The 22396-nt window shown below is 40.2% G+C and overlaps 2 long non-coding RNA genes across 2 annotated transcripts in view; one reads left to right on the plus strand and one right to left on the minus strand.

The window, feature by feature from the left end:
- Positions 1-3843: 3843 nt before the first annotated feature.
- Positions 3844-7354, minus strand: LOC144044062 (uncharacterized). Its single transcript, XR_013291191.1, has 3 exons — positions 6710-7354; positions 6606-6645; positions 3844-6520 (listed from the first exon to the last, which is right to left on the minus strand). It is a non-coding gene; the product is annotated as an uncharacterized LOC144044062 (long non-coding RNA).
- Positions 7355-20466: 13112 nt separating this feature from the next.
- The window catches only part of LOC144045084 (uncharacterized), a 32401-nt gene continuing 30471 nt past the window's right edge, over positions 20467-22396 (plus strand). Inside the window, exon 1 of the long non-coding RNA XR_013291436.1 lies at positions 20467-20573. This is a non-coding gene — a long non-coding RNA (uncharacterized LOC144045084). The remainder of the gene's footprint in view (positions 20574-22396) is intronic.

Genomic DNA, 22396 nt, shown 5'->3' on the forward strand with positions numbered 1-22396 from the left:
TTAGCTGTGAAGTAGCATGTCTCATACAGCACAAACAACTGAGCATATATTAGCCACCTAGTTTAAAATGCTATATGCTAATTCAATAATTGATAACGTGATAACCAACACCTAGTAAAGACTAATGACGGTGAAAGGAAGCTCTCTGTGATCCGTGCATTGAAAAGCATTGGACTTTGGATCATTGCAATTTGATTTGTGAGGATTATTTTGACTTCAAAATGTGATGAACTGTTGTTTGTGTCTGGTTTGTATTATGCTAGTAGTCACAGGCAAAAACAATCCGATACGTCATTGGTGATCGAAGCGTTTGCATTGAGTTGCATTGTGGAAATATCAGAAATGCCCGGATGTTTGGAATTGTCAATTGCCTTTGAAAAGTACCCTTTTGCCTTCTTGTAATGATGTCAGTCTTATTCATTCTCATACCATTGGTCTGTTTGGTTACAATTGGTCTATTTATTTAGGAATTGCAGCATAATGGCTAGAAAGGAGAGGCTGAAAAGGAGAAAAGAAAAGGATCTACAGCAAGCAGTCAAGGGAAGCGTCTCTCTGCTCTCTTAGATGAAATCAAAGACGCATGAAGATGAAAGGTCAGACTCAGAGTCAAGGCCAGAGAGAGTCATGTTGGAGATGAGAGTTTAGCACCTTTTAAAGATCCCATTTTAATATTTGTTTCCTCCTTAAGGTTAATTTTATTGAAAACATATTTTTTAAAGTAGTTTGTACTAAATCAGCAGGCATGAAACTATTATTAGCTAAATTATTAGCTATTATTTAGTACAAACCATAACTGTAAGTTACTTCTATGCTACCAGTCTTGCAGTCATGTTGCCCCAATAGGCTGTTATTAAAACTAGCTTTGCGGGGTATTATTAATTATTATTAAGTGTGTGTAACGTTTATTTTAAAACTTCTATTGATATTTCCGAACATCCGGGCAGTTCTGATATGTCCCCAATGCAACACAATGCAAATGCTTCCTTTACATTCGGTGAAAACAAACGGCAGGTTGTAATGCTTTTTCCTGTGACTATCATACAAACGACATCTCAAATTACAACAATCCAAAACCCAACGCTTTTCAATGAGCAGATAGATTTCGTTCACTAAATTGACGGCCATCTTGACTTGTGACGTCATCTCGGAATTGTCAGTGAGGTATATTCCTTGAGCACAAAAGTCTTTTTTTCCCCCCTGGAGCATTCCCCCCCCACACTGGTTCCTGGTGTGGTCGCAGTTGATTACAATTGCTCCCAGGTGTGCGCCTTCTCGCTTAACTATTCCCTGCGCTTCCTTGGGAAAATGAAGAGAATCACAGGGCCGGTCAACTGACAAACAACAAAGCACTCAGAACATGACACATTAAACAATAATTAGGCAGCATAGTGGAATGGTGGTTTGCACGCCTGCTTAACTATCGAAGTTCTACTGTAGGTCCGACTCTAATCAGGCCTTTCTGAGTGAAGATTTCATATGTTCGTTCCCCTGCGTGGGTTTTCTCCGGGCGCTCTGGCTTTCACATTTCAAAAACTTGCACGTTAGGCTCAGTAAAGACTCTTAATTGTGTATAAGTGAGAATGTGAGTGTGACTGAATGCTTTTTTTTTGGTCTATTTGTCTTCTGTGATTGCCTGGCAACTAGTCTGTTGTTTTGGCAGAAACCACATAGCCTTATAGTAAGATGTCCATTTTAGACCCTAAATAGGGTTCATGGCACTATTAAGAACTATACATTCTGAATGGAGTGCAAACATGCGAGGTCAGCAATATTTGATGCAGCTCAAATGGCCTCCGATAAAATGATAATAGTAGCCCATAAAAAGATGTCACACTTTGACACGGGGCATGATTTCATTGCATGTGGAAAATTGCCAGCATGAAAATTGTAACAGGCTGGAGGACAATCAAACCATTTGTGTATGATAATGCATGTGTATATTGTGCAGTAGTGTATCACCACAATCCCTTTTTTCTTTATCAGGCCTTAAATTGACTGCAATTCCTGAGGGACGCCTCAGTGTGGCGCTAGTGTGCTTCGCAGCCATTCAACCCGGGCAATGGCACGCGTGCTCTTTTATGCACGTCACGTCACGCTTCTTGAATGTAATTCCAACGTATGAAATTCCCTGCCAGCTTTCCAAAGCTGAGCATATTTCAATCAGCCTTATCTCCATTCACAGCATAGTAGTTTAGGGAAGAAGCACTTACAGGCCTCGCAGGTGTGCCCAAAAACCTCAGACAAGCGCTGAAACAATGCTTTGATGAATGGGGTGGTTGGAATAGAAGACCAGCATGCGGTAATCAGCATTGTTTTGATTGTATTGGGAAAAATGTGGAGCTGCACTTTTACCAAAGAACGTTTTGTGTCTTGTCGTGTGAATGCTCAGAGACGGTCGTTCACTGTAATTTGATATTTAATACAGATGGGCCAGGTTAAGTAAATGAGGCAAAACAAGATAAATGAGAAAACAAAATTTAAATATGTTGGATATCATATTGTTTATCAATTAAAATAATAATGCATCCTCAATTGTTGTCAACAATGCAGCCATTCATTTCCTATACCACTTTTTCTCAAAAGGGTTGTGGCTAAGCAAGAGTCTGTCCCCCGCTGACTTTGGTGAGGTGGGATACGCACACCATGGACTGGTCCAATCAAGAACAGGGCACATAAAAACAAGTGACCATTTAGTCTTTTATTAATAAAGTGGCAAATTTGTGAGTTTTTTTTCTCTGTACCACAATCCTCCGCCCCTTTATTTATATATATATATATATATATATATATATATATAATTATTATTCTTATTATTCTTATTCGTGGTCCTAATACGCCGACGGAGCACCATAAGGATTGTGAAATAGTTTTTTTTTTTTTAAACATGGAATCACGGATGTTTAGCAAAAAAAAAATAAAAAATACGATACGATACGATATACTTTTATTTACCCCGTGGGGAACTTTTTCCTGGAATACAAACCAGACTGTGAGAAAACAGCTTGGTGGAACACTCGTTGGTCGCCGTCAGCAGGGCCGGATATATATCACGTATACGATACGTGACCATATCACCGGCCCTAGGTGATATGGTGCCCTAAGCGAAAGTGTAGATTGTAGCCCCCCCCCAGACAACTACAAGTAGTACAAATAAATAGCATAAGTACAGTGCAATACAACTGTTTAGTTATTAACTACAAAATATTTTCAAACTGTACAATATATTTGTGTAAGATACATATAAAAATAATGAGGTCAATGACGGACGCCCATTTTGTTAACAATTGATGGGAAACTTCGAAAAATTTATGAAAATGAACCCTATTTTGATGGGTTTTTTTTTTATAGACAATTCTGATTGACTGACATGCCTGCCTCTACTCTGGGCCCGTTTTTTCTCCTCTTCCTTTCTCCGCTTTCTTAATGCAGTACCTTGAGGGCTTGGACCTTTTCATTGTAAAGGTTTTTGATATATAGACAACAACATAAGCAAGCCATCTATCTATCAATAGCGCTAACACTCTGAGATGATGCGCGACCCCTCCCCCTACCTGTAAAGGGCAAGGTACAGGTAAAGTACAAGGTAAAGGCACCACTGTAAACGGCAGCAGCGGGTCAGATTCAGAATGCCAGGTCTCATATTTGTTTGGACTAGAAGTCATAAAAAAAGAATTATTATATAAAAAATATATGTGGTATAATATAACATATATAAATAATGTAATGTAATAATGTAAAATAAATTAAATATATATGCTCTATAACATTTTGTAGCATCCTCGGTTGAAATAAAGGTGGTCTCTCCAACTGATGGTTCACAACTTTTATTAAACCTTCCTTTGTGTGAACACACAAGAGCTACAATACAAATAAACAAAAAATGCCATTGGTATGTTTTGTGTATCCTTTTAGCGTATTTAAGCCATATACTAGGGTGACCATATTCCCATTTCCCCAAAAAGGGGACACTTGCCCTGGCCTTGAAATTGTGGTATTAGTCGCAGTTACACAGTGTACTTCACCTCCTATTAGTCACGCAATGCAAACCGGACATTTTCATCCATCCATCCATCCATCCATTTTCTTGGCCGCTTTTCCTCACTAGGGTCGCGGGGGTGCTGGAGCCTATCCCAGCTGGCTTCGGGCAGTAGGCGGGGTACACCCTGAACTGGTTGCCAGCCAATCGCAGGGCACACAGAGACGAACAACCACACTCACATTCACACCTAGGGACAATTTGGAGTGTTCAATTAACCTGCCATGCATGTTTTTGGAATGTGGGAGGAAACCGGAGTACCCGGTGAAAACCCACGCAAGCACGGGGAGAACATGCAAACTCCACCCAGGAAGGCCGAAGCCCGGACTCGATCTCACGTCCTCTACACTGGGAGGCGGACGTGCTAACATTTTCATGAATTTATTAAAAAAACAGAATAAAAGTATCAACTATATAACTATAATAGCACAATAAAAAAACAAAATTCTGCAATACAAAAAACAAAAATAATAGCAGTCATTTAAATATTTCATTTTCGAAAACCTGAGGGGGAATTTTTTTTTATATCTTTTTTTTTTTGCCCTGCAATTTGGCACCCCTTCCACTAGATGGCGCCCTAGGCGACTACCTAGTTTGCCTATGCCCTGGACCGGCCCTGCCGTCAGAAATCATTTACCTCATGTAGGCTAATGATGACCACTAGAGCAAGGTCAAAGAAGCAAAGATCAGTAAATGTGCAGCCCAATTCTCCCAAATTTTACGTTTATGAACATCCGTTCAATCATTGTGGCATGTGTATATAAAGGGTATATTTGCGTGTGGGTGCGACCCCCTGTGTGTGTTCCCTAATAGAGTTGTTTAGTCACAGATCTGTGTGACAGGTGGCCCTGCTGGCCTCCAGTGTGTGCTCAGTACAAGTGCTCTCCTGGGTGAGGAGCTGTCGCATCCACTTACACCAGGGAAACATTCCTCTGGCCCCTTTTTCTTCAACCGCAACTAACTTCGCCCTGCTTTTCCAGAGCGTGACACTTTTTTGTCATGTTTTATATTCCCAAGTCAACCTCCTTCTCTTTCCCTCTGAAAAAAAAAAACATGACCACAAATGCCCACAAAAAAACACCACGGCACTTTAAAGCACATCAGGGAGTGGGCCGTGGCAACATTTTAAAAAGTAGCAGTAGCATTTTGGCGCGTCTGACCACACGCGTACACGAGCACAACAATACAGCATGCGTCCATATTGATGGACCTTTTTGTGTGCTGCAAGTGCTGTCTCAGCAGAGCGTGGGTTATGTGTGACAATTGAAGCGGGCGCGGGTGGTGCAGGGGGAAGAAAATGTCATTTTTGTTCTGCGTCAACAACATGTCACCAGTAGGGAAAATAGTCCGCCGATGCATGTGCTCCAAAACACTTACTGTAGGCTATCAATTATGCAGTTTGAACTCAGGGAGGCATACAGAGGGCTGGGGGAGGCGTCTGAGTGAGACAGCTTACATGATTCAATGCAACAACATGTAGTCATTTGACTATAAGAGCTGCAAATAAGGAGAATAGCATCTCTGTCATTGCTACGGCAACCACACATCACATTCTTTTTTTTACGCGATAATGTCAGTGGGACAGAATGAACAGCTCTTGTGTTAGCACTACATTGATGTGCAAACTAAAGATGTTTCAAGACGTGATGTTATAACGGCAGCATGGTGGTGCCAGTGGTTAGAGCGTCTGCTTCACCAATGTGAAGTTAGGGTTTGAATTTCTGGTCCAGACTTCCTGAGTGGAGTTTACATGTTTTCTGCATGCTTGCGTGGGTTTTTCTCAGAATACTACTCCGAATACCAAAAACATACACCTTAGGTTCATCATGACTAAACTGCCAATCGATGTGAATGTGAGTGGTTGCTCTAAACAGAGTAAAATATAGACGAGTAATATATGAACTCATTGAATTTTAACCAATTTTTGACGGCCTACAGAATATTGTGTTCTATGGGTATATAAACACGGGACATACCGAAAGAAAGCTTAAACCCTCATCTTTCATTAAAAAAAAAGTTTTTCGCTAGCATTTGTCATTCTTGAGTAATCAGCAGTAGAAGAGAGGCAAGTTTAACCGAAAATCCTGTTTTTGAAAAATACAACAACGGAGAAATCGAGGGTTTTGCGGAAAAGATTCATTTCAAGTAAAAATTCAACTTTGCCAGCAATACTGTCAAACAAATAAACATTTTTTTCCCCTTCAAAATAACATCAAACAATTCAGGGAAAAAAAGGATATTGATGCCAAAAAACAATTATCTAACTACAAATTTATCCAAATATCAATTTACAATTTTAACATATTTCCAAACTATGAAGTGCATGTGCATGTGTGCAGTCGTGTGTGCATGTGTGCAGTCTCATCCATCTTGATGGCGCATACTTTCTGGTAGAGGTGAAAGCATTGTCTGTCCTTTGTGCAACATGATGCACACCACAAAGTCAGCATGATGCCATCCAAGGACCATCTCGACGTCTGCTACCTTATGTGCACAATAAAAAAATAAAAAATAAATCACTGTATACATATTTACTTCTTGCAATGTGAAGTAAAAAAAAACATTTTACCTTTCTTTACACTGAATGGTTCTGGTGCCGGATTCACAATCTAATGTAAGGAAAAAGGTACATTACAAAAAATATATATTTTTTTTTTTTGCTGCTGCACTTACATTTATTACCACATGCCTTGTGTTCCTTATTCTGCACGGTGTCCAATTTATCTTTGATCGTTTCATTTATATAGTGGTATTAGCCGAACTGACCCGACCTTTTTTTTTTTCTTATCGTGCACTGATATCTATAACTCACATTTACATAATTCATGATCTGTAACACACGAGGCAATAGATAGTATAGGCATCATATGACATGGGCTGATGGAGCGTGAAAAGGGGTCATCTTGAAGTTATGAAATTTAGCATGGGACCAAGTTCGTCCTCACTTCGATGGCGACGCCGCTAGCCCCCTGAAGGTGCATCTCCTGATGTTTACTGTGTGGATCCGTGACTTTGCTTCCTCTATGCATTTTGCCCACAGAGCTTCATCCGGATAACGGTAAAGTCAAGGAGATGTCTGATCACCCAGTGGCTTCACGAGGGGGGGGCGTTTCAGCTAAACAGCCCTGTGATGTTTGCTACGTGGCTCTTTGGATCAATGTGGCGTGCTAGCTTGATGCCGTTTGCCCACGAAGCTTCATCCGTTGAATGGGTATGTCAAAGATACGCACGATCACACGGTGGCTTCCCACGTCTTGACAAATTTCTTAGCGCTAAGCTAATGCTCCGCCACATGCTACCACCTACTTCCTTGTTTACTGTGAGCTTCTTCTTCTCCTCCCCCAACATGCTGGTTGTCCTTTGGTCAAAGCTAATGTTGCCATCTACTGGCAACCACACCTCATTACGATCATTTTTAAGCTCAATACTTGCTGGGGACGTGCATGAAGTTGTTCTATGTCCAGCGTATTAAAAAAAACGCAAAACTCGAGTTAATTCGTGGATGGCACTCAGCGGTTAGATTAAAAATCCGAGTTAATTCGTGGATGGCAATGAATGAGTTATGAGTAAATTTTTAGTGTGTACAAGAGAATTTGCTTGTCTTGTGACTTCTCCTCCCCCAACATGCTGGTTGTCCTTTGATCAAAGCTAATGTTGCCATCTACTGGCAACCACACCTCATTACAATCATGTTTAAACTCAATACTTGCTGGGGACGTGCATGAAGTTGTTCTATGTCCAGCGTATTAAAAAAACGCAAAACTCGAGTTAATTCGTGAATGGCACTCAGCGGTTAGATTAAAAATCCGAGTTAATTCGTGGATGGCAATGAATGAGTTAAGAGTAAATTTTTAGTGTGTACAAGAGAATTTGCTTGTCTTGTGAAAAAAAAACTATTAAAGATTTGTCACTCAGAAATTCTAAGTAAATTTGCAAAGAGAGATTTTGACTTGAATTTTACTAGTTTATTTAAAAAAAAAAAAAGTTACACGAGGGGTGAGGAATGAACTGACTATAGTGACTACCTTTAGCTTGGGAGACTTCCACTCTACTACCTAAGCTACACCACTCCTGTTTGCTTATATCCAAGAGGAGATTCCAGCTGACACAAGCAACAAACTAACACAAAGTAGGAGCTGCGTGGCTCAGGGAGTAGATTGGCTGTCTCCCAACCTGAAGTTGTGGGTTTGTTCCTCAACCCTTAAGTGGCTTTTTTTCCTTTATTTTACTCTCTTCCAAGTGTAAATTTGACTGTTTAGAGTGGGACCAAATAGACTGCTTAGATTACAATTTATTCTATAGAATTGACCTTGTACAGTTGTGCTTGAAAGTTTGTTTATACCTTAGGAGTATATAAACTTGTGAGTGCACTCCGAAATACTGTCAGTGGCTGAATTGAGTAATCGTATTGGTATCAGTCTGGAAAAAAAGGTGGTATCAAACATCCCTAATTATAAATAATAAATCTAATACATTTTAAAAATATATTTATAAAATACACATTCATGTACATTCAACAAATCAACACCATTTAGAATGTTATGAAATTGGTGTTTAAGTCGCAAATTTGTGGCTTTATAAAGTGGCAAGTTTGCGACTTTATAAAGTGGCAGATTTACGAGAAAAAAACTCTTACGAGAAATATATGTAGCGTACAACTTGGATGTTGGTGCCAATACTTTAAGGTCGGGTTTTCAAATAAGGAGATAGCAATTGCCTTAGCAGAGATTAACCATATCATGTTCAGCATTCACACTTTGAAGCGTTCGGTACTGCCAGCGACGAAGACGACTCGCTTAGCGAAGGTCCACACCCTGAGGATCAAACATTTAAGTTAATTTGTTAAAATATAGATTTACTTGTACAATTATCTTTCCAGAATTATTATTTACACATTCATACATTTTGGTATCTTTTTTATCCAAGTTGATGTGTCGAAACTGCTGCTCTCCGTCATTCACTAGCAGTTACCTAAAGTATGCTAGCATCTGATTGGATAGTGTTAGTCAGCTGATAGGGGATCAGGAAGTGTTGTCGCTCTAGCTGCGGTGAATGACGAGTAAAGTTTAAATGAAAAAGAAATCCGTCTTCATCCTGCCTTTTCATTTTATAAAGAGTGTTCCATTAACCACAACAAATCCTTACGTTAGCTCCGGGTGGACAGAAGCCAGCACCTTGTCCAGAGTATAGCTACACTACGTGTATTTCTCGCAAATCTGCCACTTTATGAAGTCGCAACTTTGCCGCTTTATAGTCTACACAAGTTCTTTTCTCGTAAATTTGCCGCAGTTATGATTGACCCCTTTGCCTAGCAACATGTGGCTTTTCAAAAGTGTCAAGAAAAAGAAAACATGGTGTTTATTACTTTCCCATCAGACAAATTGGAATGAATTATGCATGTTGGCATATAAGAGAGTGTTGTCTTCCTGGTATGTAGCCTAACCTTTATGTGCTTGCTGCCCTACTAATTTTCCTCTCAAGCAATGAGCTATTGTAATTGCAGCAGCTCGTTGTGGATTTTGACCCCACATATGAGGTCGGGCTTAAATGAGACATATTGTGACATCAAGTCAGCCTAATAGCTAATTACGGGGAGACCTAGTTTGATGGCAGCATTCAAGCCCATAGGCCACATTATAGAATCAATTTACTAAAGTTCATTGTTGGTAAAATGATGATGCATTATCCCTGGACTCTGTATTTTATTTCACAGGGTGGCATTGTTTTACGATGATACTATCATAGAATGTGTGGAACACCAAACTAGTTTGCAGAACAGCTTGTCTATGGTCATGCTCAGGGCCGGACTGGGACTAATTTTTAGCTGTGGAGTTTCAGGGCTCAGACTGGCCCACTTAAATGAACATATACAATCGAACAGTAACTTATTAGTGTATGAATGTAAAATAGATAAGCATTTCCTCCAACTATTTTCATGTTGCATTTGGTCAAAAATCAAATTTACAATTGAATACACGTACAAGATCGCGGTCCGTGTTTATCGGAACAAGTATGTGAACATAAAATGGACAAAGGGGGACCAGTAGGCAAGTGTACATTAAATGGGATAAGACATTTTACGCTTAACAAGGTCACATTTACCAATTGCAGTTAAATCAGCAAGATAAAGGCAGCTAATAATGATGTTAATGCTCTTATTTTGAAACCTATTCACACCACTTCTGGTGCATTACTTAGCTTCCTGATGCTAACTTGAAGACAGCTTTGTTACCGTTACTAGTAACACTTGCCATATCTTTTAATGTGTGTGTGTGTTTTTTGTACAGACAGGGTGCAATATAGATAGTGTTATTGTTTCTATTCGTGTATTAAAGGTGCATGTCGCAATATTGGCGCAAATTGGAGTGTTAAAATAACCATATTTTTCCACCCACACATGTTTTAAGAATTGTATAATGGACAGGAGGCACTTCTGTGGCACAGTGGCTGTTGCCCCTATTTTCCTGTAGAGTGAAATAATGATCGGGGTTTCGGGACCGAAACTTTTCCGTTTTCTCCCCGTCAGGCGTGTGCACGCTCTCACTCTCGCACCGTGGAAGCGCTGGGAAGGCGGAAGTGTTAGGGAGCGTGTCTACGAGTCCGTGGGAAGAGACATCAACAGAAAAAATGTTGATAAAAAAAAAAAAGGCTTTTTTGTTAAGTGATTAATCGTGATTAATCAAAATTCTGATTAAACTGATTAAAAATGTAATCGTTTGACAGCTCTAATAAATAAATAAATAAATAAATAAATAAATATATATATATATATATATATATATATATATATATATATATATATATATATATATGTAGAGAGAGAGAGAACCCCCAGCCCCAGAAATGAATGAAAAAAAACAGATTTTTTTTCCTGCTTAATTTATATTCCACTAACGAAATATTAACCAAAGTACCATAATGAGACTACTGGGCTGCATAGAACATATTATTGTAAAAGAACATGTTTGGGTTGACTTCCCCTTTTTAGGCTGGGCTCTTGGGGACAAAACAGGGGGGTGGGGGATCCCAAAATAGTTAATTGCACTAAATTGGCCCACCAGATTGATGCCCGATGGCCAGTCCTTGAATATAGCTCTACCTCCAAACAACATTCACAGCATTGTTTTGTGAAAGTTTCCACGTTGAGTTTGCGTATCTCGTGTCCTCATTTTTCCGCAACCCTCATCCCAACGAAACGTGTTGATCTAATCAGGACGACCCATCATTGTCATTGCCTTCGACATTGTGTCTTGGTCTATGTATAGAAAGGCGAGTGTTTCCATTATGTGTTGCCATGTGGGAAGAGTCATAAAGCCGGGGGCAAAGAGGCGAGCCAGTCCAAGTCCGACGTTAGCCCGCCCTTCACATGCCCGCAAGGCTGCAAAGCTTTTTTTTGTTTTTCAGCTGCTGACTTTCATTGCAAATGACTGCTTCTGAGAAACCAGCACAAACGGGAAGTTGGCTATCTTATAAAAAGTAATTAAAGTGGTGATCTTTATGTTCATCATTCGCCAGAAAGGCTGGTTGCCTATATATTTGACTCTCCATACAGTAGCTTGCGCCTATGGTGCATGAAGAGCAGGATTTACTCCTCCAGGAATGGGCCTTTGGCAGGCTCGCTAATGGGATATGGTCCACAGCTCCACCTGTTCCAATGAATTTCTCCCCTTTGGAGCAGCGAGGCTACGTCATGTGATGGGGAGGTAATGGGGGAAGGTGATGATTTGAGAGGCGGTGATCACCCCTGATTTCATGTGGGGGTGGGGGTGGGGGGGTTCCCAACAGAGTAAAACATCACCTGTGTTCTTGCCAGGAGCGGAGGAAAGGGAAAATGGCAAAGGGCTTTTAGGATGAGAGGAAAAAAGCTGAAGGGCAATTTTGCACTTGAACGCTGCATTTCGACCATGCTGTCGTTTGCGCCGCCATCCTGCTATCGTGGGTGAGATGGTAACAGCATGTAACTCACCTGTGAGTTTAACAAAGAGAACAAGGGCATGATGCTTCACAAACAGGCTCAACTCGCGGCCTCTGCATCAGAAGCACATGCTGAGCTTTTTCTTTGGCTTTTCCTTTCATTTTCTGTGCTTTTTCGATCATCAACTTTAACTTTGTTTTTGAACTTAAGGTAGTGCTTTGGCTTTTATATTTTAGAGTGGTTAACTATATTTTTTTCTTTTCTGAAACCAGATAAACGGCAAAATGTGTACACGTGAAGTACAGAGTTAGGATCCAAATCCAGACAACAGGGATGGGCGAGTACCGATACCAGGTATCGATACCGGTATCGGACCGCACTCTTGTGGCCGTTTTTTCATCAGGAACTGTCAGAAAGACTGGGGGGAATGAACGTTTGTTTCCTGTGTGTCTCCTTATGAGGTAACCCTTGTTCATTTCCTTACTTCCGGCAGCGCCATTTCAGCGTGCGTTACTGAGAATAAGTAAGTACACTTGTTGTGAGTAATATCACCTATATCTGTGGTTCGATGTGTGTTATATATATCTTTGTAGCTCACGTAACTTCGACGTGTTTAATTGCCTTGTTGACCGTTGCGGCGCGCTTAATTGATGCGGTGCTAAAAATGCGCCGCTTCAGTCAGCGTAATACTTCTAAGTTAATGTGGACAACACTACGGGAACGAAAGGCTGAAATGGTTATTTTGCATTTATTGGCCGCCACAGGGGGCTCCTGTAAGAGACCACGTAAGTCTTCAGTTGTACTCAACAATTAAATTAGCTCTGAAGTTCAGACATATCTTAGTATTTGTATATCGTCATTGACTACTGCACTGCTATGAGATGAACGATGAACGAGAACGTGAAACAGTAAACGGAAATACAGAGCAGCCTTCCAAATTAAAAGCATTGATTTCAAAACAAGATAGAATTATACATCACACACTAAACAGCTTGAATTCTTAGCATGGCAGATATTACTAAATGACTTGAAGCCCTATTGTATCGAATTGAATTATTTGCACTTCACTGTATTCCTTAAAAAGAAGTTGTACAACCACATATTTTGATTGGGACTTTTTTCTTTCCTGGCCACTGGATTATTTGTTTGATCTTATTTATCTATTTTTTTAAATTCATTTTATTGTGTGCTCTATGCAAAATGACTTTTATGAGTAAATTGAAAAAATATAATTGCCCTTAATTTCATTCAATTTTAAGGAAATTTGCTTTAGATGGAATATATATGTCATTTGAAAAAAAAAATCTGTAATTGTTTTTGAGGGGGAAATTTTATGTGAGTACTGAAGATTTAAGTATCGGTATCTGTCTCCAAAATTTAATTAATTAAATTTAATTATTAGTTTTATTATTATTATTATTATTATTATTATAGAAAGCTGTAATTATCAGAACGCGATGTTGGAGTCTTGATCGAGGAGGTGTGAACGGAACTATCAAAAAACTGTTATCAGTCGTCACCAAAATTTCACATGAACATGTCTAATAGGTCTAATGCCCCACATTGATCTGCAGAAAATATCAAAATGATCACCTTAGTATTTAGAACTTTAAGGACATAAGCGTAAACGACGCGATATGCTACGGTGATCACATACAGTGAGAAGCGACGTTATTCATTCATTCATTCATTTTTATTCCTGATTTTATAACTGATAACACCATCATCCTAAGGGACATAGCAAATACAAAATAAGAGTAACAAAACAAGAGTGACAAATATATCATCATTACATAGCGACTGCAGAGCAACTGACAACATCAACATAATAACAACATAACGACCTCATGACCCAACCCAAAAACACTTATGACCCAATGAAACAACCCATTTATTCACTCATTCATTGTGTACAGACTGCATTATCTTTTGTTAAACATTTCCAGACAACAGAGTGAAATAAATATAATAGTGGCCGGTCTGAGTTAAAGCGCATACATTTTTCTCAGAATAATACAAATGGATTTATTGCATTTTGGAAAAGAGATCCTCGGTTTTATTGTATGTCACAGAGCACGTCTATAACGCAAGTCACCTGCTCATGCTGCCTTTGTTCTGAATTGTTTTCTTATCCCAACATTAACAGTGTTTACATTTGTATGACATTTGTACAAAATGCTAATTAAAACACGGTTTGAACGTTTTTTATTAGGTTAACAGTTTGACCCTGGAATGATAATTTTTTTCTTACTATCTACTATGGGCAATTTGTTTCCTAACTACAGAGCTTAACAAATGACACCACCTCTCATTGCAGCTTAATGTGCTAAAAGGTGCTTGTTCTGTATTTCAACATTTTGAATACAAATGAGGAATTCCCCCCCTAAAAATTGTATTTTTATACTTAAATTTGAAAGTCAAAAATTAATACGACATAGAATTTGACCACTAAAATATTTTTTTGTTAGAAAGTAAATAACTACAAATTGACAATGTAGTGTTTTTTTCCCCCCCATTTAAAAAAATTATCAAATTCATGGATAACAATAATAGCTGTATTTTAGCATAACATACATAACTTTGGTAAAAGAGCTTTTACATGCAGATGTATTAACCATTACGGAAACTGAAAAAAATGATTTGGTGATGTTAATTAAGAGCAACTGTGGAACAGCTGAAACAGTTTGTATTCAACCTCCGAGGCCCCACTGGAGAGTTACATCACAACAAATTTACAAATATCCCATTTAATACTCTGACTCACACTTTTCTGAGAGGATTTTGACAGCTGGTTGATAAAAGCCAAGGTGAGGAAAGACGTAAAAAGCTAATAGATGTGTGCTCTTGCCGCATCAGGGGCAAAGTAGATGATCCTGTCACTTTAACAAGACGTTGGCACAGTGTCTTCCCCTAGGGTTGCAATTCTCTTGTGTCACTTTCCTTCTGGCCGAAACTGATGGTTTACCCTGAAAAGCCATTCCAAGAGCCAGAATCAAATGTGTATGATTATAAACACAGAGCATTTGTGAGGTAAATGCATTCTTTTGACAACTTAAAATTGTCAGTGACTGTGCTTTTGCCAAAAGTGCCCCTTTACTTTTTGGCATTGACACAATAAGGGTGTCACCAGGGCCATGGAATTAAAAGGGAAGTCAATCTTACACAACATTTCTTGACAATAATATGTTATATGTGACCTCACTATTCCAAACATGACATTCTGATTAATATTACATTTGTGGAATACGAGTTAAGAAGCAAAATCCAGCCATTTTAATCCATTTCAGGGGGTGGCCATTTTGCCACTTGTTGTCAACTGAAGGTGACATCACAGAGGCTCAGTGTAATAACCAATCACAGCTCACATGTTTTCTGAAGCTGAGCTGTGGTTGGTTACCTGAGACCTGAGCAACTGGGATGTCATTTTCACTCAACAACAATAGGCAAAATGGATGGCTACCTTCTGATATTGATAAAAACGACTGGATTTAATTTGAGCTATAATGCCGTATTCAGACCTGCGGGGCTGTATTTTATTGTCAAGACGTTTTTGGGGGGCGGATGAAGTTTTGGTGGACCTGCTTGAACCGTCACTGTTGTCTGATTTCAAACAATACTGAACAAATTTCATGATTATCATTTGTTTAATTTTACAATTGGGCAGGAACTACAGAAACCCAACCGTTTGTATACAAATCAATTTGACATAATATATCCCTTTTAAATGTTTTTGGCCCTTCTTATGACAGTTCCTCCCAAATACTACATCCATTCATAAATAAACCTGTTTGTGTGTCCTTGAGCATCAAATACTTCTGTGGACATTCATGGTGAAAGTCAGAGTTACAATAATAATAATAAAAAAAAAAATCCATCTCATTCATCCCGACCTTTTGTTAGAATACTCCCTCTGAGTGTGTCCTTTACACACAAGTCGATATGTGCATCATGATGTTCTTTTCTTTTCTTCTGGTGCCTAACCAAAAAAACAACAGCTGCACTTTTGGTCATTTGCAAATACCATTCACGCATTGGAGTCGTGCAGCAACCAGGTGATAATACACATATATTTATGTTTCTTTGCATCCCGCACGCATGGCGTTTTAAACATAAGCGAACATGAAAAGTGTGTCGGCACACGTGAGATGATTCATTTGCGGATCAAAGCATTTGTGTTGCACGGTATGCACAACAAACGGCTGACAGACTGAACATTGGTTTCATCTATTTTTGAGTTAGCACACTTTTAAAGCCCGCTGGGGCAAATCATGAAGTGACTGTTTGTCGGGGAAAAAAGCTTTGGTCATGACAGCGCTCTGTACTAAATGTGTCCAATCTGCTATTGGTTAGGGAGGAAATAAAAGGTTATTTGTGTAATTTGAAGATAAAATGCTCGTAAATACATTGTGCAGCAGTTTGTATTCAAATCTAATTGTGTCGTTGGCCTTTTCTGCCCAGTTTTTCCTTTTTTCTGTTACTCTGCGTAGTTATATTTATGATGCTTTAAGAGAATATTACCTGGAATTGTGGACCACACTTACATAAACTGTTCTTTTCACTGGCATAGCATCCCCAAAAATTCATTAATTGTTCATTTATTTCAGGCAGCAATCAAAATCAACAATTTATCAATTTCTCCAGAAAATACTCAATTAAAGCTAGCCTGAAAAGGAGTGGGAGGAAGAAAAACGTATTAAGTCCCACCCCCAATGTCATTCATATCAAACTTTGAAAACAAATCTAGTAAGCTTGCAGTAACCAACACCGGTTTCTATGAACACTGAAAAATGTATTTAATCAATTTCAGATGACAGGAAATTCAAAATTGTGAGGAGTTTTGGTCTTTTTTTTTTATGCTGGAAATAAAACCGTCACCATCTGAGGAGCATGTAGTCATCATTTTAACAAGTAGGCATTAAACCTAAACATGCAAACCTGAATGCAACATTTGGAAACCTATGCCTCTGTCTTTCTGACACATTTGTTCAAACCACATATTATGCTCGTTACATACAGTATACAGTATATGGGCAGTGTTTCCCACACTTTACTGAGCCAACACTGTGAAACATTGAAGTTATCCGTCACACCTAAGATTTCAGCTTTGACTGATCATTGATTTTGTGCAACTTGAAATTGTTTTCTAAGGTGAAGAAAAACATTATTTTAAGTTTTTTTTTTTTTTGGTGTACTTACCTTGTTAACGGTTTTGATTGTCTACACTCAAGCCTTCGTCAAGGCTGTCACTGTTTTCTGTTGTGAGGCAATCTCCAAGCCACGGCATTGGGTAAGAAAGGCATTTTTGTTTTTATTTGTGGTCATTTTCTTGTTTGTCGCCTAGACCTGTATCAGGAGAAATCCACTCACAAGGCCGCCATGATTCTTGGTGAGCAGCAAAAATGATGTTATCTGTGAATTTGTAACATATTTGACATGAAGTATCATTTTGGAATAAAGTCACCCTATAGGTACCGTTAAACAGCTATATAATGTGACAAATCTTCCTAAATTTGCATGTGCCAGGGTGGAACTTGAGTGGTTGAGGGATGGTGGCTCCAAACACAGGGAAACCGGAATCAAGTGCAATGCGTGGAACTTTAATTAACCATAGGGAACAAGGTGAACAGATAACCATGACTTGATGAGACGTGACTGGACGGATCACCATGACTTTATGGGACGTGAATGGACAGGTCGTCACGATTGGACAGTGCATGATTGGACTGGTCGCCATGACTGGACAGGACGTGAGTAGACTGGTCGTCATGAGGACTGGTTGCCATGACTGGACAGGTCGTGACTGGACTGGTCGTCATGACTGAAACGGAGCGTGACTTGACAGGACCTGATTTGCCTTGACTTGACTTGGTTGGGGCTATGGCTTCTTAGCTGTGACGAGGAAGACTTGGCTGGCTGTGACGACGACGACTTGGCTGGCTGTGACGAGGACGATTTGCTTGGCTGTGACGAGGACTACTTGGTTGGCTCTGACAAGGACGACTTGGTCGGCTGTGACTAGGACGACTTGGCTGGCTGTGACGAGGATGACTTGGTTGGCTGTAGCGATGACTTGATGCACGAACTTCCACACATAACATAGGCAATGCACCCACACCGACTGTACAGACGCAACAGACTAAGTACAACAACACTAATGAGACACACCTGGGGAAGGGAAGACACACAGAGGTGGACGTGGTTAGACATAACGCGACAAGGAATGAAACCAGGAACACAAGACAAACAACACCAACCACAAACAAAAACAATAAGAACACCCATAACAAACACAACCCCCACAGAACCAAAACATGACAGTACCCCCCCACCAATGGACAGCACCCACCCCCCCCCCCCCAAAAAAAAACAACAACAACCAAACAAGCTAAAACGGGGCAGGCGAAAACAGGCACGGAGTTTGGGAACATTGCCCACTCAATAGTGCCAGTCCGGAGAGCGTTCCGAACGCCACGCAGGAGCAGAATGCGTCCGCAGGGCGTGCGCCAGTGGAATGGAATCAGAGGGTGGCTGCAGGGAATGTGCCGCCTGGGGTGGATCCGATGGAGGCTGCGGGGTTTGCGCCACCTGGGCTGGAATCATGGCTTTGAAGCTGCTGTGGCAGAAGCGAAAAGATTTGACGAGACAGCGGCAGAGGCGAAGAGGCCTCGGGCTGCAGCGGCTGAAGAGTAGCTCACACTTCAGGCTGATGAGGACCAGGGACTGGCTTCCGTGGAGCCAGGACGGGGACATGAAGCATCCGTGGAGCCGGACGGGGACTTGGGTCTGCTGCTTCCAACGAGCAGGGACGGGCCCTGTGCCTCCCGCTAGGTCCTTGTTGGGTGCATTCTATCAGGGTGGAACTTTAGTAGTTGAGGGATGGTGGACCCAAACGCAGGGAAACAGGACTCAAGTGCAATGCGTGGAACTTTAATGAACCAGAGGGAAAAAGGTGAGCAGTTAACCATGACTTGATGGGACGTGACTGGATGGGTCGCCATGACTGGACAGGACATGAGTAGACTGGTCGCCATGCCTGGGCAGGATGTTAGTAGACTGGTCGTCATGACTGGACAGATCATTTACCACCTTTCTGGGTGTCTGTAACAATATTATTAGCATGAGGTGTGCATATTGCCACTGCATTCAAACTTCAAATGCAATTTGATATTGACTTACTGCAGCCTCCACGCAGTAGAAGAAAAAGTGCTTAAGCCAATGAGAATGAGAATACACGCAAGGCTAGATGAAAAAAAACATACCAACATAAAATACACAATGCGTAGTTGTGTAGTTTACAATTAGTTCTATCTTACAGTAATCTCCAACTGGGGGGTCACTAAACGGCTTAAAGCATGCTTAGGGCGGGAAGCCGAACCTACGACGATGCATTCATTTGCACACACCATTCGACACAATAATTGTTTTTCTTTGGTTGTAATGGTTTTATGATCATGAGAAGCCAAAATCTAACTCATGATTAAATCTTGATGAATTGTCCAGCCCTAATCATAAAGGTAAACCATCCAGTTGATGTCAATCCGTTAGATGTCAATACTGCATGGTGACATATGCAAAATAATGCTTTTAATGCTCCAACCTTTTTGCAGATTGAATGTTCCCCTAAATGCTGCGGATGTCAGTCAAAGTGACTGTGATGTGCAAGCGCGTCAGGTGGTGGGCTGGTGGGTGGGAGTCAAGGTGTAAGATGGACTGGCTGCGGTTATTGGCGGTGACAGGTGACGTTCCCTTTAATTCTAGCGAGTGCTTTGTCAAGACGCCGTGGGAATTTTGAGCAGATTCATTTTCTCTGTTTCATGTTTTGACCCGCCAATATGGAGGATAATTTATTTGGCCTATTCAGGAAATCGGGTTGTCAACACATGACTCACAAGATGTATTCATAACAAAGATTGATGACTGGCTTGGGTACCAAAGGGACAATAAGCTCTTGCTCATCACACACCATTTATTATTGTGTTACATTATAAGTAAAACAAAATTAGGCGTTGAAATTATCATCATGCTTTATTAGCTTGTCTCTTCAAGTTTTTTTTTTGTGTTGGGGTTAGGGTTAGGGTTAGGCGGCTAGGTGGGGTTCATTTGACTTTTATCACAAAGAGGAAGAATAAAGCAACTTACTATGACAGGAAAGGGCCTTGCTGCTGAATACAAGCAATATAAATTTTAAAATGTCTATGAAAAATTTGAATGCTAGCGTAAACAGCATATAGTGGAATTCATAATTGCTCATGACTAGCATGAAAATGATCAGTGAGGCTTGCCAACAAATGCGTCTTTTGGGGGACATTTTATGGAATATTGTTTTTGTTTCTTTTGCTTGTTTACAGACAATTGATTGTCTGGGGTACACCCCCCCTCGACCCCCCCCCCCCCCTCCATCCATTAATTGTAAACAACCAGGTAAGTCTTTTATTATCGACTTATTTCTGAAAATGTGTCTGTGAGTCATATAGCATGTTTCTCTGCCCATGACATGATCAGCTAGGCTGAGCCACTTTCAAGCTACAACGCTGTCTGAAACGAATGCAGAGGAACTACAATGCAGAAAATCTCACATCCTCCACTCGTGCGACATCGCTGATATTATATCAACGTCAAAAGGTAAGCAGAGCTGCACTGAGTTTTATTGGATGCACAGATTAGCGTTAGCGTCTGACGTGCTTGATTGGTCGTTGAAGTTGTTGACGTGGTGGTGGGGACTATTTGTGTTTGGTGTCAATGAGCCACATACACAAAGTGTGATGTTTGAAGTGCTGCCTGTGCGAACGAAAATGCTTGAATTTGCTTAACGAGAGCTCACTTTTCGACCAAATTCTGGATTTTGCTCCAATTTGTTAATCGGTTGAAGCCCTTAAACCCTCCATTATCAAACCTGCATTACTCATTTGCCCATGAATGAAACAGACCCCGTTAAACTGGCCAATTTCAACAAGACAAGAAATCGGGTGTGTAAAGCGATGAAACATCACAAAGTGATAGTATTGCTTTGCAAGCACTTTCATCTTCCCTCACCATGTCTTTTCCTTAAGTCTCAGGCAAGGGAGTAAGTAGTTTTACTTTATTTTAGCTTTATTTCTTCTTCCTATTATTATTATTTATTATTACTTATTATTTTACAGTGCCTATGACCTTTATTTTCCTCTTTACCTGGCCCTATTTCACGGTATCGGTAATCACATTGTGAACTAGAAATTAGAAGGATACAAAATTGCCATTATTCTTTTTTTTTCAATCTTAAAGAAATTGCTATATGGTGATATATGTCTTTAAAAGAATCTGCTGTTTTTTGGGGGAAATTTTATGTATTGCGCGTTGAGAACTTGTACTGTACTGGTATTAGTCTGAAAACAAGTGGTATCGGACATCCCTACATAAGAGCTTAGATTTATATTACACCTTTCAAAAGACCCAAGGACATTCATAATGTTTTACGAGTAGAATTAAAATAAATCTATATGTGTGTGTGTGTGTATGTACTCTAGTCGTTATCCCCCACAAATATCGGAGGTTCAGTGCAGTCATGTTACTAAATATATGCTTTTGTGAACAGATGGTGCTTGAGTAGTTTTTTGAAAATATCCAGGGTAGCAGCATCACATATTTTAGTCACAAAGTGTTTCAGTCAAAAGGTTACACTGCCTATACAGTTTCAGGCTTTTGATGAACCGCTTTCATTACTGAGAAACATTGTACATCTCACTATAATTAATTGTCTTCAAAATAAAAGGAGCTATTTGAAATCAGCCTGCAGGCAGTCATGTGACATTCCGAAAAGAAATACGCTGGACAGCTCAAATTGGCCTGACATTCAGGAAAAAAAGACCAGCTCCTCGATGGTGTCCGTTTCTCGTTGTCAGGAGTGCCCCTCCCCCCTCGCCCCCACTTCCCCTCACCCCACTCACCCATCTAGCATCCGTCATTCTGAAATGTTGACATCAAAACAAACAAGACAGCGGAAATAAGCAGTGGCACACACATCAACAAACAGCTGTCAAGCGTCCCCTGCGCGGCATGACGGGCCGTGCCACGGTGAGAGGAGCCCAGTGTAAATAGGAAGGGACGTGGATGTGTTTGGGTGACAGCCCTGGGAAAGGTGTGGGATAGACGGCTCTTATGAAGAAATATGGTTGACATTGTAGACGCCTGCTGTCAAATAAGATCAGCTTGTCTTGCGATAAAACAAATGCTGCATGGACATGGGATGAGATCAATCTGTTTGGTTAAAAAAAATCGAATCTTCCCTATTTTGCGGTGTGCAATTTTTTGCCAAGCTGCAACTTCAGGATATTATTAAGAAATTGTGAACGCCCAACAAATACTGCCCAATGGATGCTTCTCTAGAACCCGTTTATATGTGTGAGTTATTCCCATATAATTATCCCAATTTAAACCGCGATTCACGGACAACGTCAATTCTTTTAACT

This window comes from Vanacampus margaritifer, chromosome 2 (genome assembly GCF_051991255.1).
Source record: "Vanacampus margaritifer isolate UIUO_Vmar chromosome 2, RoL_Vmar_1.0, whole genome shotgun sequence".
Taxonomy (NCBI): Eukaryota; Metazoa; Chordata; class Actinopteri; order Syngnathiformes; family Syngnathidae; genus Vanacampus; species Vanacampus margaritifer.